Below are 14,460 nucleotides of genomic sequence, written 5' to 3'. Positions count from 1 at the left end.
CAAAACTCTGATTATTAATAACATATTTTCTGTTATTTGTACTTTATCAGTTTATTTATTCATGTGTGTATATATTTATATCATGGTATATGGACACACTGATCTGTTTTGTAGTAAATGCCTACTATGTTCTGTGTGCTGAAGCAAAGCAAGAATTTCATTGTCCTATGCAGGGACACATGACAATAAACTCACTTGAACTTGAAGGTCCATCACAGTACTGACCCCTCCACCATCGAAGGTCCATCACAGTACTGACCTCCCCACCATCGAAGGGATCTACAGGAGTCGCTGTCTCAATAAGGCAGCCGGCATCATCAGAGACCCACACCACCCTGGCCACACTCTCATCTCGCTGCTACCACGGGGAAGAAGGTCCAGGAGCCTGAAAACCGTGACCTCCAGGTTCAAGACCAGCTTCTTCCCAACAACCATCAGGCTGTTGAACACTGCACAACACTGACCTCAGCCACTGTGATCCTCTGTGGACCGTTAGATAGAGCTCTAGGGGCTAGAGGAATCAAGGGATATGGGGAGAAGGCAGGCACGGGTTATTGATTGGGGACAATCAGCCATCATCACATTGAATGGCGATGCTGGCTCGAAGGGCCGAATGGCCTCTACTCCTGCACCTATTGTCTATTGTCTGTTGTAATAGATTCATAACAAGAGGATTTCAGTATAGGAGTAAAGAGGTTCTTCTGCAGTTGTATAGGGCTCTGGTGAGACCACATCTGGAGTATTGCATACAGTTTTGGTCTCCTAATTTGAGGAAGGACATCCTTGTGATTGAGGCAGTGCAGCGTAGGTTCACCAGATTGATCCCTGGGATGGCGGGACTGTCATATGAGGAAAGATTGAAAAGACTAGGCTTGTATTCACTGGAGTTTAGAAGGATGAGGGGGGGATCTTATAGAAACATATAAAATTATAAAAGGACTGGACTAGCAAGATGCAGGAAAAATGTTCCCAATGTTGGGCGAGTCCAGAACCAGGGGCCACACACAGTCTTAGAATAAAGGGGAGGTCATTTAAGACTGAGGTGAGAAAAAAAACGTTTTCACCCAGAGAGTTGTGTAAATTTGTGGAATTCCCTGCCACAGAGGGCAGTGGAGAGTAAGTCACTGGATGGATTTAAGAGAGAGTTAGATAGAGCTCTAGGGGATAGTGGAGTCAAGGGATATGGGGAGAAGGCAGGCACGGGTTATTGATAGGGGACGATCAGCCATGATCACAATGAATGGCGGTGCTGGCTCGAAGGGCCGAATGGCCCCCTCCTGCACATATTTTCTATGTTTCTATGTGTCTGTGTCACTACGGCCTTTGGTTCAGTATTATTCTAGTTACTGAGTAGTATGATCTGTGTGTTGTGTCTACAAAGATCACACTGCAAAGGAGCAAGAATTACATGACTCTGTTGCTGTACATGTGACAATTAAACACTTTTTGACTCTTGACTTGAAATGGTACGATGCTGTAAAATAATTAGAATCTATAATTATGTTGATTTATTACAGAAACAACAGATTTTTTAATAGATAGTTTGCTGACAATACCATAATGGTAAACTTACTGACTCAGCTTCACAAGATGCTTCACTTGCTTTCTGTTACAGCGATCATTGTAATTAAAAACTTAAAATGTGCATCTTCATTAAGACCAGTGAGTGCTGTACAACTCACCTCCAACATCTGCAGTGGGACCTCCTGCAGACTAATGGGTGCCAGTTTGCATATCAATTGAAAATAGAGTTACATTTATCAACAGAATCATTCCACGAATATTCCCAACATTGGTGACACTTGTTGAAACAGATGCTGATTGGGCAGAGTTGCTGCCTCACAGCGCAAGAGATCCAGGTTCGATCCCAACTACCGGTGCTGTCTGTACGGAGTTTGCACGTGACCCCGTATATTTTCTCTGAGATCTTCCGTTTCCTCCCACACTCCAAAGATGTACAGGTTTGTAGGTTAATTGGTTTAGTAAAATTGTAAATTGTCCCTAGTGTGTAGGGTAGTGTTGATGTGCTGGGATCGCTGGTCGGTGCGGACTCGGTGGGCCGAAGGGCCTGTTTCCGTGCTGTTCTCTAAACTAAAGCACTAAATAAACACAGAGTGCTGGAGTAACTCAGCGGGTCAGGCAGCATCTGTGGAGGGAATGGACAGATGATATTTCGGGTCAGGACCCTTCTTCAGACTCATAATGGGCCTGTCCCACTTAGGCAGTTTATTAGGTGACTGCCGGCGAATAGGACAATGGAATTCACCGAAGTCATCACCTGGCGACGAGATGCATCACCTGGAGACAACCTGCATCACCCGGAGACAACCTGCATCACCCGGCGACAAGATGCATCACCTGGAGACAAGATGCATCACCCGGCGACAAGATGCATCACCTGGCGACAAGATGCATCACCTGGCGACAAGATGCATCACCTGGCGACAAGATGCATCACCCGGCGACAACTGCATCACCTGGCGACAAGATGCATCACCTGGCGACAAGCTGCATCACCTGGCGACAAGATGCATCACCTGGCGACAAGATGCATCACCTGGCGACAAGATGCATCACCTGGCGACAAGATGCATCACCCGGCGACAAGATGCATCACCCGGCGACAACTGCATCACCTGGAGACAAGATGCATCACCTGGCGACAAGCTGCATCACCTGGCGACAAGCTGCATCACCTGGCGACAAGCTGCATCACCCGGCGACAACTGCATCACCTGGCGACAAGATGCATCACCTGGCCACAACCTGCATCACCTGGCGACAAGAAACATAGAAACATAGAAACATAGAAAGTAGGTGCGAGAGCAGACCACCAGGTCCATCGAGCCCGCACCGCCATTCGCTCATGGCTGAACACTAAACAGACACACTTACCCACAAACAGTAGACACAAGACACAGAACACAAGACACTACCCTCCCCTTTATACCGCTATCACCCCTCTCCACCCCAAGAACCTCGTGATCTCCTGGGGGAGGCAAAAAACCGGATAAAAACCCAGGTCCAATTCGGGAAAAAAAAAAAAAATCCGGGAAATTCCTCTCCGACCCCAATCTAGGCGATCGACACTTGTCCAGGAGATCACTCAGGTCTTACTATACTAACCATACCTAGGTCCATATCCCTGCCCTCTCCCCGTAGCCCCTTATCCCCTTGGCAGCTAAAAAACCATCTATTTTAGTCTTAAATATATTTAAAGTTTCTGCTTCCACTGCTCCCTGGGGCAGTGAATTCCATAAATTAACCACCCTCTGGGTGAAGAAGTTCTTCCTCATCTCAGTTTTAAAAGAGCCCCCCCTTATTCTGCAACTATGTCCCCTAGTTCTAGTTTCCCCGATCATTGGGAACATCCTCGGTGCATCCACCCGATCAAGGCCCCTCACGATCTTATATGTTTCAATGAGATCGCCTCTCATTCTTCTAAACTCCAAAGAGTAGAGTTCCAGCCTACTTAACCTTTCCTCATATGTCAATCCCCTCATTGCAGGAATTAATCTTGTAAACCTTCGCTGCACTGCCTCCAGGGCTAGTACATCCTTTCTTAAATATGGACCCCAGAACTGTACACAGTATTCCAAATGTGGTCTCACTAATACTGTGTACAGCTGCAGCAAGACCTCCGTGTTTTTATACTCAATCCCCCTAGCAATAAAGGCCAGAACTCCATTGGCCTTCCTGATTGCTTGCTGCACCTGCATACTAACTTTCAGTGATTCATGTACTAATACCCCTAGATCCCTTTGCGTTGCATTACAACGCAGCTCCTCCTCATTTAGAAAATAACTTGCCCTATCATTTTTTTTCCAAAAGTGAATGACTTCACATTTATTAGTATTAAATTTCATCTGCCAAGTTGTTGCCCACTCACCTAGCTTATCTATATCCTTTTGCAGACTCTTCCTATCCTCCTCATCCCCTACTTTTCCTCCCATTTTTGTATCGTCCGCAAATTTTGATATATTACACTTGGTTCCCTCCTCCAAATCATTTATATAAATTGTGAACAACTGGGGTCCCAGCACCGACCCTTGCGGAACCCCGCTAGTTACCGGTTGCCATCCCGAGTATGAACCATTTATCCCCACTCTCTGCTTCCTATTTGTTAGCCAATCCTCTACCCATGCTAATATATTACCCCCAATCCCATAATTTTTTATTTTTAGCAATAGTCTCTTATGTGGCACCTTGTCAAAAGCCTTTTGGAAGTCCAAGTATACCACATCCACCGGTTCCCCTTTATCCACCCGGGTTGTTACTTCCTCAAAGAATTCGAGCAGATTCGTTAAACAGGACTTCCCCTTCACAAAACCATGTTGGTTCTGTCCGATGAAGTCATGTTTATCCAAGTGCCCCGTTAGTGTTTCTTTAATAATTGTCTCTAACATTTTACCCACCACCGATGTTAGACTAACCGGTCTATAGTTACCCGCCTTCTGTTTACTTCCTTTTTTAAATATAGGTGTTACATTGGCCATTTTCCAATCCACTGGGACCGTTCCTGCCTCCAGGGAGTTTTGGAAAATTATCACCAATGCATCCACAATCCCCACCGCTATCTCCCTCAAGACCCTTGGATGTAATCCATCAGGCCCAGGGGATTTATCCTCCTTCAGTCTCATTAATTTCCCTAATACCACCTCCTTGGTGATCTTAATAGTATTTAGCTCCTCCATTCCTACCGCCCCCTGTTTATCCAGCGTTGGAATATTTTTTGTGTCTTCTATGGTGAAGACTGATACAAAATACTCGTTTAATGCCTTTGCCATTTCCATGTTCCCCACCAACAACTCTCCAGTCTCACCCTCCAATGGACCAACGTTCACCTTAGCCACCCTTTTTCTTTTTATATAGCTATAAAAACTCTTACTATTAGTTTTTTATGTTGTTCGCTAAATTCCTTTCATAGTCTATTTTCCCCGTCTTAATTAATCTCTTAGTTATTTTTTGCTGACCTTTAAATGCTTCCCAATCCTCTACCCTCCCACTATCTCTGGCTACCTTATATGCCCTTGCCTTCAGCCGAATACTATCCTTTATAGTTTTACTGAGCCATGGCTGACTGTTCTTACCCTTACCCCTTTTTTTCTTCATAGGAATAAATTTTTCTTGAAGGTTATACAGTATACCCTTAAACGTACACCACTGCTCATGTACCGTCTTATTCTTGAGTCTGCTATCCCAGTCAACTTTGATCAGCTCAGTCCTCATACCTTCATAATCCCCCTTATTTAGACTAAGCACCCTAGCCTGAGTTTCAACCTGCTCCCCTTCTATTTGAATATGGAATTCGACCATATTGTGGTCACTTGTTCCCAACGAGTCCCTAACTATGACATTTTTAATTAATCCTGCTTCATTACACAGGACCAGATCCAAGATTGCCTCCCCCCTTGTCGGTTCTGTGACATACTGTTCTAGGAACCCGTCTCTAATACTTTCTATAAACTCTTCCTCTAGTCTACCCTGCCCAGTTTGGTTTGCCCAATTAATATGAAAATTGAAGTCCCCCATGATTACAGCAGTTCCCTTTTTACATGCGTCAACTATTTGCAGATTTATGTTCTGACTAACAGCGTCACAGCTATTTGGAGGTCTATAAATTACACCCACTAGTGTTTTTTTTCCCTTATTATTCTCTATCTGTACCCAAGCTGTTTCACTATCCTGATCCTTCAACGCAATATCCTTCCTCTCTATTGCCGTTATTCCCTCCCTTATTAAAAGGGCCACCCCTCCTCCCTTTCTTTCCTGTCTATCTTTCCTAATTGTCGAGTACCCCTCTATATTTAACTCCCAGTCCTGATCCCCTTGCAGCCATGTCTCCGTAATGGCCACGATATCATAACTATATATACTTAATTGCACCGTTAATTCATTTATCTTATTACGAATACTCCGTGCATTTAGATAAAGCACTTTCAGATGATTTTTACTACCCTTCCTTTCCGTTTTTGCCCCTTTTACATCTAAAGCTTTATCTTCACACATTCTGTCTCCTGTCACATTTTGACTTTCCGCTTCCCCACTGATACCCTGCTCTATTTCCTCTACCCCTGCCGTTATTACCCCCCTTGATACCTCCCCCCCGCTACTTAGTTTAAAGACCTCTCTACTGCCCTAGTTATATGATTTGCCAGGACCCCAGTCCCAGCACCGTTCAGGTGAAGTCCGTCCTTACAGAACAGATCCCCCCTGTCCCAGTACTGGTGCCAGTGGCCCAAGAAACCAAACCCATTATTCCCACACCAGTCTTTGAGCCACGCATTTAGCTTCTTAATTTTACGTAGCCTCGCCGATTTGGCCCGTGGCTCAGGTAGCAATCCGGAGATCAGTACCCTCGAGGTTCTGCTTTTTAATTTATTCCCTAACTGCTCAAACTCCTTCAGCAGATCCTCCTTCCTCGTCCTTCCTATGTCATTGGTCCCCACATGGACCACGACCACTGGATCCTCCCCCTCCCACTGCAAATTTCTCTCCAGCATCGCAGAGATATCCTTAACCCTAGCACCGGGTAGGCAACACAGCCTTCGGGACATGTTCTGCTGGCCGCAGAGAACCCTATCTACCCCCCGAATAATACTATCCCCTATCACTACGGCATTTCTTCTAACTCCCCCCTCTTGAATGGCCTCCTGATCCACGGTGCTGCAGCCAGGTTGCTCATCCCTCCCACAGCCCCTGATCCCGTCCTTACATTGAGTAAGAGCCTCGGTCATGCTCGTCAGGGACAAGGGCTGTGGCTCCTGCCGCATCTCCTCCTGGTTCCCCCTACCTGCCTCGCTTATGGCCACACCTTCCTTTCCTTGCTCACTGCCTACTGAATTAGTTAAACTGGTCGGTGTGACCATCCCCTGGCACAAAACATCCAGGTAATACTCCCCCTCCCTGATGTACCGCAGCGTATGAAGTTGGGTCTCCAGCTCATCAATGCGGAGCTGGAGTTCCTCTAGCCTCAAACACTTACTGCAGCTGTAGGGATCTTCTACATCAATGGTGTCGACAAATTCCCACATCTCGCAGTATTGGCACATCTCCTGACCGCCCATCTTATATAAGTAATTAACTGGCCCTATTTAAGAATCCCCTACTGTATTGATACACCCCTTATTTATATAATCCTACCTCCTATAAATGGGGAAGTACTCACCCCAGCCGTAAATTACCTACTGGGTTGGCTGTCTAGTGGTAATTCCGTCCGCTCTTCCTGTCTGGCCCACTGCTCCCTTGCAGTGCGTGGCAAACCTCTTTGCCTCTCCCAGAATCCTTAGCCTCTCAAGCGTATTGCGTGGTCTCCTCTCCTCAGCCTCCTCTCCGAAGACTCTCGAGCCAAAGACTCACACTTTTCTCACAGGGCACTTCCCTCACTAGGCCGCTCACTCACTGCCGCTCGCAAAGAGCTGTCCTGCTTAAATTGACTGATAAATTGCCTATTTACCAATTTACACAGCCAATTCCTCAGTTTTCAACTGGTTTCACCCCTCTCCTCACACTTGGGCTAGAGCCAATCAGTGGTATCTCTAGCTAATCTGTTGCTGCTGTTGCTCCTCCCAAATCTACAGCAGTACTGAGGCGACAAGATGCATCACCCGGCGACAAGATGCATCACCTGGCGACAAGATGCATCACCTGGCGACAAGATGCATCACCTGGCGACAACCTGCATCACCCGGCGACAAGATGCATCACCTGGCGACAAGATGCATCACCTGGTGACAAGATGCATCACCCGGCGACAAGATGCATCACCTGGTGACAAGATGCATCACCCGGCGACAAGATGCATCACCTGGTGACAAGATGCATCACCTGGCGACAAGATGCATCACCTGGCGACAAGATGCATCACCTGGCGACAAGCTGCATCACCCGGCGGCGACAAGCTGCATCACCCGGCGACAAGATGCATCACCCGGCGACAAGATGCATCACCTGGCGACAAGCTGCATCACCCGGCGACAAGATGGCGACAAGATGCATCACCTGGCGACAAGATGCATCACCTGGCGACAAGATGCATCACCTGGCGACAAGATGCATCACCTGGCGACAAGATGCATCACCTGGCGACAAGATGCATCACCTGGCGACAAGATGCATCACCTGGCGACAAGATGCATCACCTGGCGACAAGATGCATCACCTGGCGACAAGATGCATCACCTGGGGACAAGATGCATCACCTGGCGACAAGATGCATCACCTGGCGACAAGATGCATCACCCGGCGACAAGATGCATCACCTGGCGACAAGATGCATCACCTGGCGACAAGATGCATCACCTGGCGACAACCTGCATCACCTGGCGACAAGATGCATCACCTGGTGACAAGCTGCATCACCTGGCGACAACCTGCATTCACCGTTGAGCCCCACTGTTGGGACGACAGCTCACTGCTGCCACCTGTCAGGGTTGGAGTGTACAGCAATCTCCAGTGACCTGAATCTTCTCTGTAAATGGCGAATCATTTGGGCTCTGCGTACGGGCTAATAAATCTCCGCAGCCTTCGTTCCAACAACTCCCACACGTCAGTGCAGCTCGCTTTTGGAAAATGCTGGAGATACCTGTGTTGTAGAGACAGTAACCGGAATCCTCAGCAATAGGTGTGTGTGTGTGTGTGTGTGTGTGTGTGTGTGTGTGTGTGTGTGTGTGTGTGTGTGTGTGTGTGTGTGTGTGTGTGTGCAAGTTCATAGGATCATAAGGACACTAATAGGAGCAGAATTAGGCCATTCGGCCCATCAAGTCTACTCCGCCATTCAATCATGGCTGATCTATCTCTCGCTCCTAACCCCATTCTCCTGCCTTCTCCCCATAACCCCTGACACCCGTATTAATCAACAATATGTCTGTCTCTGCCTTAAATATATCCACTGACTTGGCCTCCACTGTCATCTGTGGCAATGAATTCCTCAGATTCACCAGCCTGGTTGGGCCAATGGGCCTGTCTCTGTGCTATGACTCCACGATGATTGTCTGCAGCTGTACACTGGTGTAAAAAATACATTTGCTTTGAGATTTACAAGGGTGTTGCCAGGACTCGAGGGGCCTGAGCTACAGGGAGCGGATGGGACTTTATTCCATGGAGCACAGGAGGCTATGGAGTGATCTTATAGAGCTGTATAAAATCATGAGGGAATAGATAGGGTGAATGCACAGAATCTTTTACCCAGTGTAGGGGAACCAAGGTGGGACATAGGTTTAAGGTGAGAGGGGAAAGATTTAATCGGAACCCGAGAGGCAACATTTCCACTCAGAAGTTGATGGGTGTGTGGAACGAGCTGCCAGAGGAGGTAGTTGAGGCAGGAAATACAACATTATGTTTAAGAGACTTGGACAGGTACATGGATAGGAAAGGTTTAGATGGGCCAAAGAGAGGCAAATGGGATTGGTTTAGATGGGGCAACTTGGATGAGATGGGCTGAAGAGCCTGCCTGAGTGTTGTACGACTCTGGAGAGGCAACAAGTGGTTTGGTTTGGATCTGGGGGACAGTGTTGCGTCCATCACAACTTGCTGGTCTTTGTGTAAACAACTTGGGGTGGAATTAAAACTGTCCCTTTGAATATATTGCAACTATGTTGGAGAGAGAGAGTCCAACACACAACAGTTCCTGTGATTTGTGTATATTTATACTGCAGTCATTTGTTTGGAGTTATTTTATATATAATTTGTGCAATGTTGCCTCTCACTTGTCAACGCAGGAATTTATTTTGTACAAACAGGTCACGACTATTACAAAATCTGAATCTTAATGAGGTTTTTATTATGTTGTTCACATCTGATTTATAAGATTCAGTCTGAGGCAGCGTTCAGTAATTTAAAATACATTCGGACAGGTACATGGAAGGTTCAGAGAGAGATGGGCCAAACATGGGCAGGTGGGACTGGTGTAGGTGGGGCATCTCAGTCAGCATGGACAGGTTGGGCCGAAGGGCCTGTTTCCGCACTGCATGACTATGGATGTGTTGATTCACTATTATTGTTCCAAATTCCAATTCACAACTGAATATCTCCCGGATGTCAATCAATATATTTCTAGGTTGCAATAATGCCATAAAAATAACATATTAATTACTGGAATAATTTAAAAAAACTTAATTTTTGTAATACTATATTAAGCATTCTTCATTTCCTCTTAGCAATGTCGTAAGGAATAGGAACAGAATTAGGCCGTTCGGCCCATCTAGTCTACTCTGCCATTTAATCACGGCTGATCTATCTCTCCCTCCTAACCCCATTCTCCTGCCTTCTCCCCATAGCCTCTGACACCCTCATTAATGAAGAATCTATCTCTGCTTTAAACATATCCACTGACTTGTGGCCTCCACAGCCGTCTGTGGCAAAGTATTCCACAGATTCACCACCCTCTGACTAAAGACACTTCCCCTCATCTCCTTCCTAAAAGAACATCCTTTAATTCTGAGGGGGGGGGTGGGGGGGGGGGGAGGGCAAGGGGACGGAGTGGGGGGGGGGGTGAGGGGAGGAGGGGGGAGGGGATTAGAGGTGTCACAACGGGAACAGTCAGCCACGCCTGCGCAGTTGGGGGCTATGTGTGAGTGGTGGAATATTGCGTTGGGGACCAGACCTCCCGTGTGAGAATGTGACCCAACGGGTCCCCACTTAGTCTAGCGTACATTTATATACGAATGAACACAAACCTGACAAACGCTTCACGTAGACAGACTCCTGCGCTTGTGGTTACACGAACATTAACACGATTAAAGTTCCAGATTCATATTTATAAATTGTTTTGCATATTTTGTAAACTAACGATGTTTCTATCTGGAGGTCGACGCATGTGGAGTCCGTATTTACACGTTGCACATGTATGTTGCATGTGTCTGTACACGAGTCCCTGTGTTCATACACGTGTCTGTTTGAATGTCCATGTATTTGTACACCTGGGGTGAAGGCAGGCATGTGTGCACGTGTGCGTAGGCAAGTGTGTATGTATCTGTGCGTGCTTGTGTTCACGGGCGTGTGCGTAGGTGTACGTGTGTACGTATGCGTGCGTGCTTGTGCAAGTGTACAACTGTGAGGGAGTGAGGGGGCGTGTGAGTGTGAGATCGAGTGTGAGTGAGCATGAGAGCTCGACTTTGTGTTTGCGACCATGAGTGTGAGGGCGAGCGTGAGAGTGAGCGTGAGTGTATGTGGTTGTGAGTGTATGTGTTAGTGTGAGCGTTTAGCAGAATGGCCACAGCAGAAGTGTCCAGGTCACGGGGCTGGAAACTGGACATATCTGCCACCACCATCATCTACTGCAACAAGTGACAGCTCCACTGATCGTCACCGGACACTAGTGTCCTTCTCAGGACGGACGATGACATCAGGAGGTCAACATTTGTTACAAGATGGACACGAAAGGAGAAGTACGAGTGTGAGTGTTAGAGTGAATATGTGTGAACGTGTGTGACCGTATGTGTTCAAGTGTGAGTATTAGTGCGAGTGTGCATGTGAGTGTGTGTGTTAGTGTGAACGTGTGTTAGCGTGTGCGCACATGAGTGTGAGTGTTGGTATGAGTGTGCACGTGAGTGTTAGCACGAGTGTGCACGCGAGTGAGCGTCTGTGTGAGTGTGGCCCTGCGTGAGTGTGCACGTGAGCGTTAGTGTGAGTGCTGGCGTGAGTGTGCGTGTTAGCGCGAGCTTTAGTGTAAGTGTGAGTGTTAGTGTGAGCGTTTGTGTGCGTGTGAGCGTGCGGGTGCGAGTGTGAGCGCGAGCGTTAGTGCGAGCGTGAGTGTGCGAGCCGCACGTGAGCGCGAGCGTGCGTGTGAACATGCGTGAGCCCGAGCGTGAGTGTGCGTGTGAGCTTGAGTGTGAGCCCGAGCGTGCAAGTGTGAGTGCGAGTGTGAGTACGTGCGTGTGAGCGTGAATCTGTCCCCAGGGTGATGAGCAACATGCTCCACTAATTGCCTGGAGCTTTGATCCCTGTGACCAGTCTGCCCCCAACTGGTGATGCTCAGTAGTGCGGCTGCTGCATCGTCCCCAGTGGCATTTGTGTGCAGGAAGGAACTGCAGGTGCCGGTTTCAACCGATTATAGACACAAAGTGCTGGAGTAACTCAGCGGGACGGGCGGCATCTCCAGGAGAGAAGGAATGGGCGACGTTTCAGGTCGAGACCCTTCTGAAGAAGGGTTTCGGCCCGAAACGTTGCCTATTTCCTTCGCTCCATAGATGCTGCTGCACCCGCTGAGTTTCTCCAGCTTTTCTGTGTAACCTTCGATTCTCCAGCATCTGCAGTTCCCTCTTTAACACCAAAAGATTCTTACCTGTAGCAGCTTTAAACACAAAGCCCATCAACACAATGACTGTGACCAGTTGTAAAGGTGGTGACGGGGAGCACCCCATCACTCTCCTCCCCTCACTCTCACCCCAACCTCACTCTCCCCGCCCCTCACTCTCACCACCCTTACTCTCCCCCCTCTCATTCCGTCTCTCCCCCCCTCACTCTCACTCCCACTCTCTCCCCCCCCCCTCCCCCCACACTGCATAATGGGGGCAACTGAACACTGCTGCATGAAGAACGTCTCTAACGACTGATTCCCAATATACAGTAGCTGTTATTTGCAATGATCTACGTGTGTGTGTGTGTGTGAATGTGTGAGGTGTGTGAGTATGTATATGTGTGTGTGGTGTGTATATGTGTGTGTGTGTGTGGTGTGTATATGTGTGTGTGTGTGGTGTGTATATGTGTGTGTGTGGTGTGTATATGTGTGTGTGTGTGTGTGTGTGTGTGCATGTGTATATGTGTGCGTGTGCGTGTGTGTGCGTGTGCGGTGCGTGTGCGTGTCGGGGCCATTAGCCACGTGTGGATTCATGGAGGCTATACATCTATATTAACATCGGACTTAAATCACCAGGATGAACGATGATTCAGAACAAGTGTGACAGAGAGGCGTGGCGCACTCACGTGGTCACCGCTGGTACACGACCTTCCCCCACTAACCTTGCTCCCATCTTGCCAGGAGTTCCACTCGTGGGAGAGTCTAGGACCAGCGGGCACAGCCTCAGAATTAAAGGACGTTCCTTTAGGAAGGCGATGAGAAGGAATTTCTTTAGCCAGAGGGTGGTGAATCTGTGGAATTTTTTGCCACAGACGGCTGTGGAGGCCACAAGTCAGTGGATATATTTAAGGCGGAGATAGATTCTTGATTAGTGCGGGTGTCAGGGGTTATGGGGAGAAGGCAGGAGAATGGGGTTAGGAGGATACTGTTGGTCAGCCATGATTGAATGGCAGGGTAAAATTGATGGGCCGAATGGCCTAATTCTGCTCCTATCACATGACCTGATGAACTTGTCACTTATGAATTCAGTGCCATTGCATATTTGGAGCCACAGCCAATGATATTTAACATGGAATGCCTTTTCCCAGCTTGTTTATAATATAATGACCCAAGGAACAGCTGCAAACTCTCACAGCTTTAGGGATAGGTTTATTATCGTCACCTGAACAGAGGTACACTGGACACACAGATCAGAGAATCCCACACATAAATACATTAGACACTCCAGTCCAACAGGTGGAGCAAAGGGGAAGATACAGAGTGCAGAATATAGTTCTCAGCATTGTAGCGTCAGCATCAGTTCCACAGACAAAGTCCAATGTCCACAATGGGGTAGAGGTGAATCGGACAGTACACTAGCTTGTGGAAGGGCCGTTCAGAAGCCTGATAGCGGAGGGGAAGAAGCTGTTCCTGAGTCTGGTGGTGCGCGCTTTCAAGCTTCTGTACCTTCTGCCGGACGGGAGCGGGGAGAAGAAGGAATGACCGGGATGGGACAGGGACAAGTCTGTGATGGTGTCGGCTGCTTTCCCGAGGCAGCGTGAAGTGTAGATGGAGTCGATGGTGGGGTGAAACACTCACCATGAATCTTGACTGTCTCCTGTGGCTCCACACAGGCGTGACCACTTTGATTCCCGGCGGGTCCGCATGTCACCAGCTGCTGCTCCAGTTTCCTAACGCAGTCGTTAAGGAGCAACACCTGGACAATCACAATCACAGGTGTGGCCACCTGGACAACCACAGGTGTGGCCACCTGGACACCCATCCACAGGTGTGGCCACCTGGACAATCACAGGTGTGGTCACCTGGACAATCACAGGTGTGGTCACCTGGACAATCACAGGTGTGGTCACCTGGACACCCACAGGTGTGGTCACCTGGACACCCACAGGTGTGGCCACACGGACACCCAGCCACAGGTGTGGTCACCTGGGCAACCAATTACACCAGTACCCACATCCTGTAAGTGGAGCACTGTACCAACATACCCGCCATCATCACTGCAACTAAAGCAAAGAATCAACTTGGGGACTTACCCAACACAGAAGAGACAGCCAACAGACCCAACGAAGGTGAGTGGACAATTTACAGGGAACCACTGGATTGGGTGCAGAATCTAAATTGGTTAATTGTGTAGTGAATAATAACAAGGCAAGGTGGAGTGG

The sequence above is a fragment of the Leucoraja erinacea genome, chromosome 11 (genome assembly GCF_028641065.1).
Source record: "Leucoraja erinacea ecotype New England chromosome 11, Leri_hhj_1, whole genome shotgun sequence".
In the NCBI taxonomy this organism is placed as follows: domain Eukaryota; kingdom Metazoa; phylum Chordata; class Chondrichthyes; order Rajiformes; family Rajidae; genus Leucoraja; species Leucoraja erinaceus.
Note: the sequence above shows the minus strand (reverse complement) of the source record.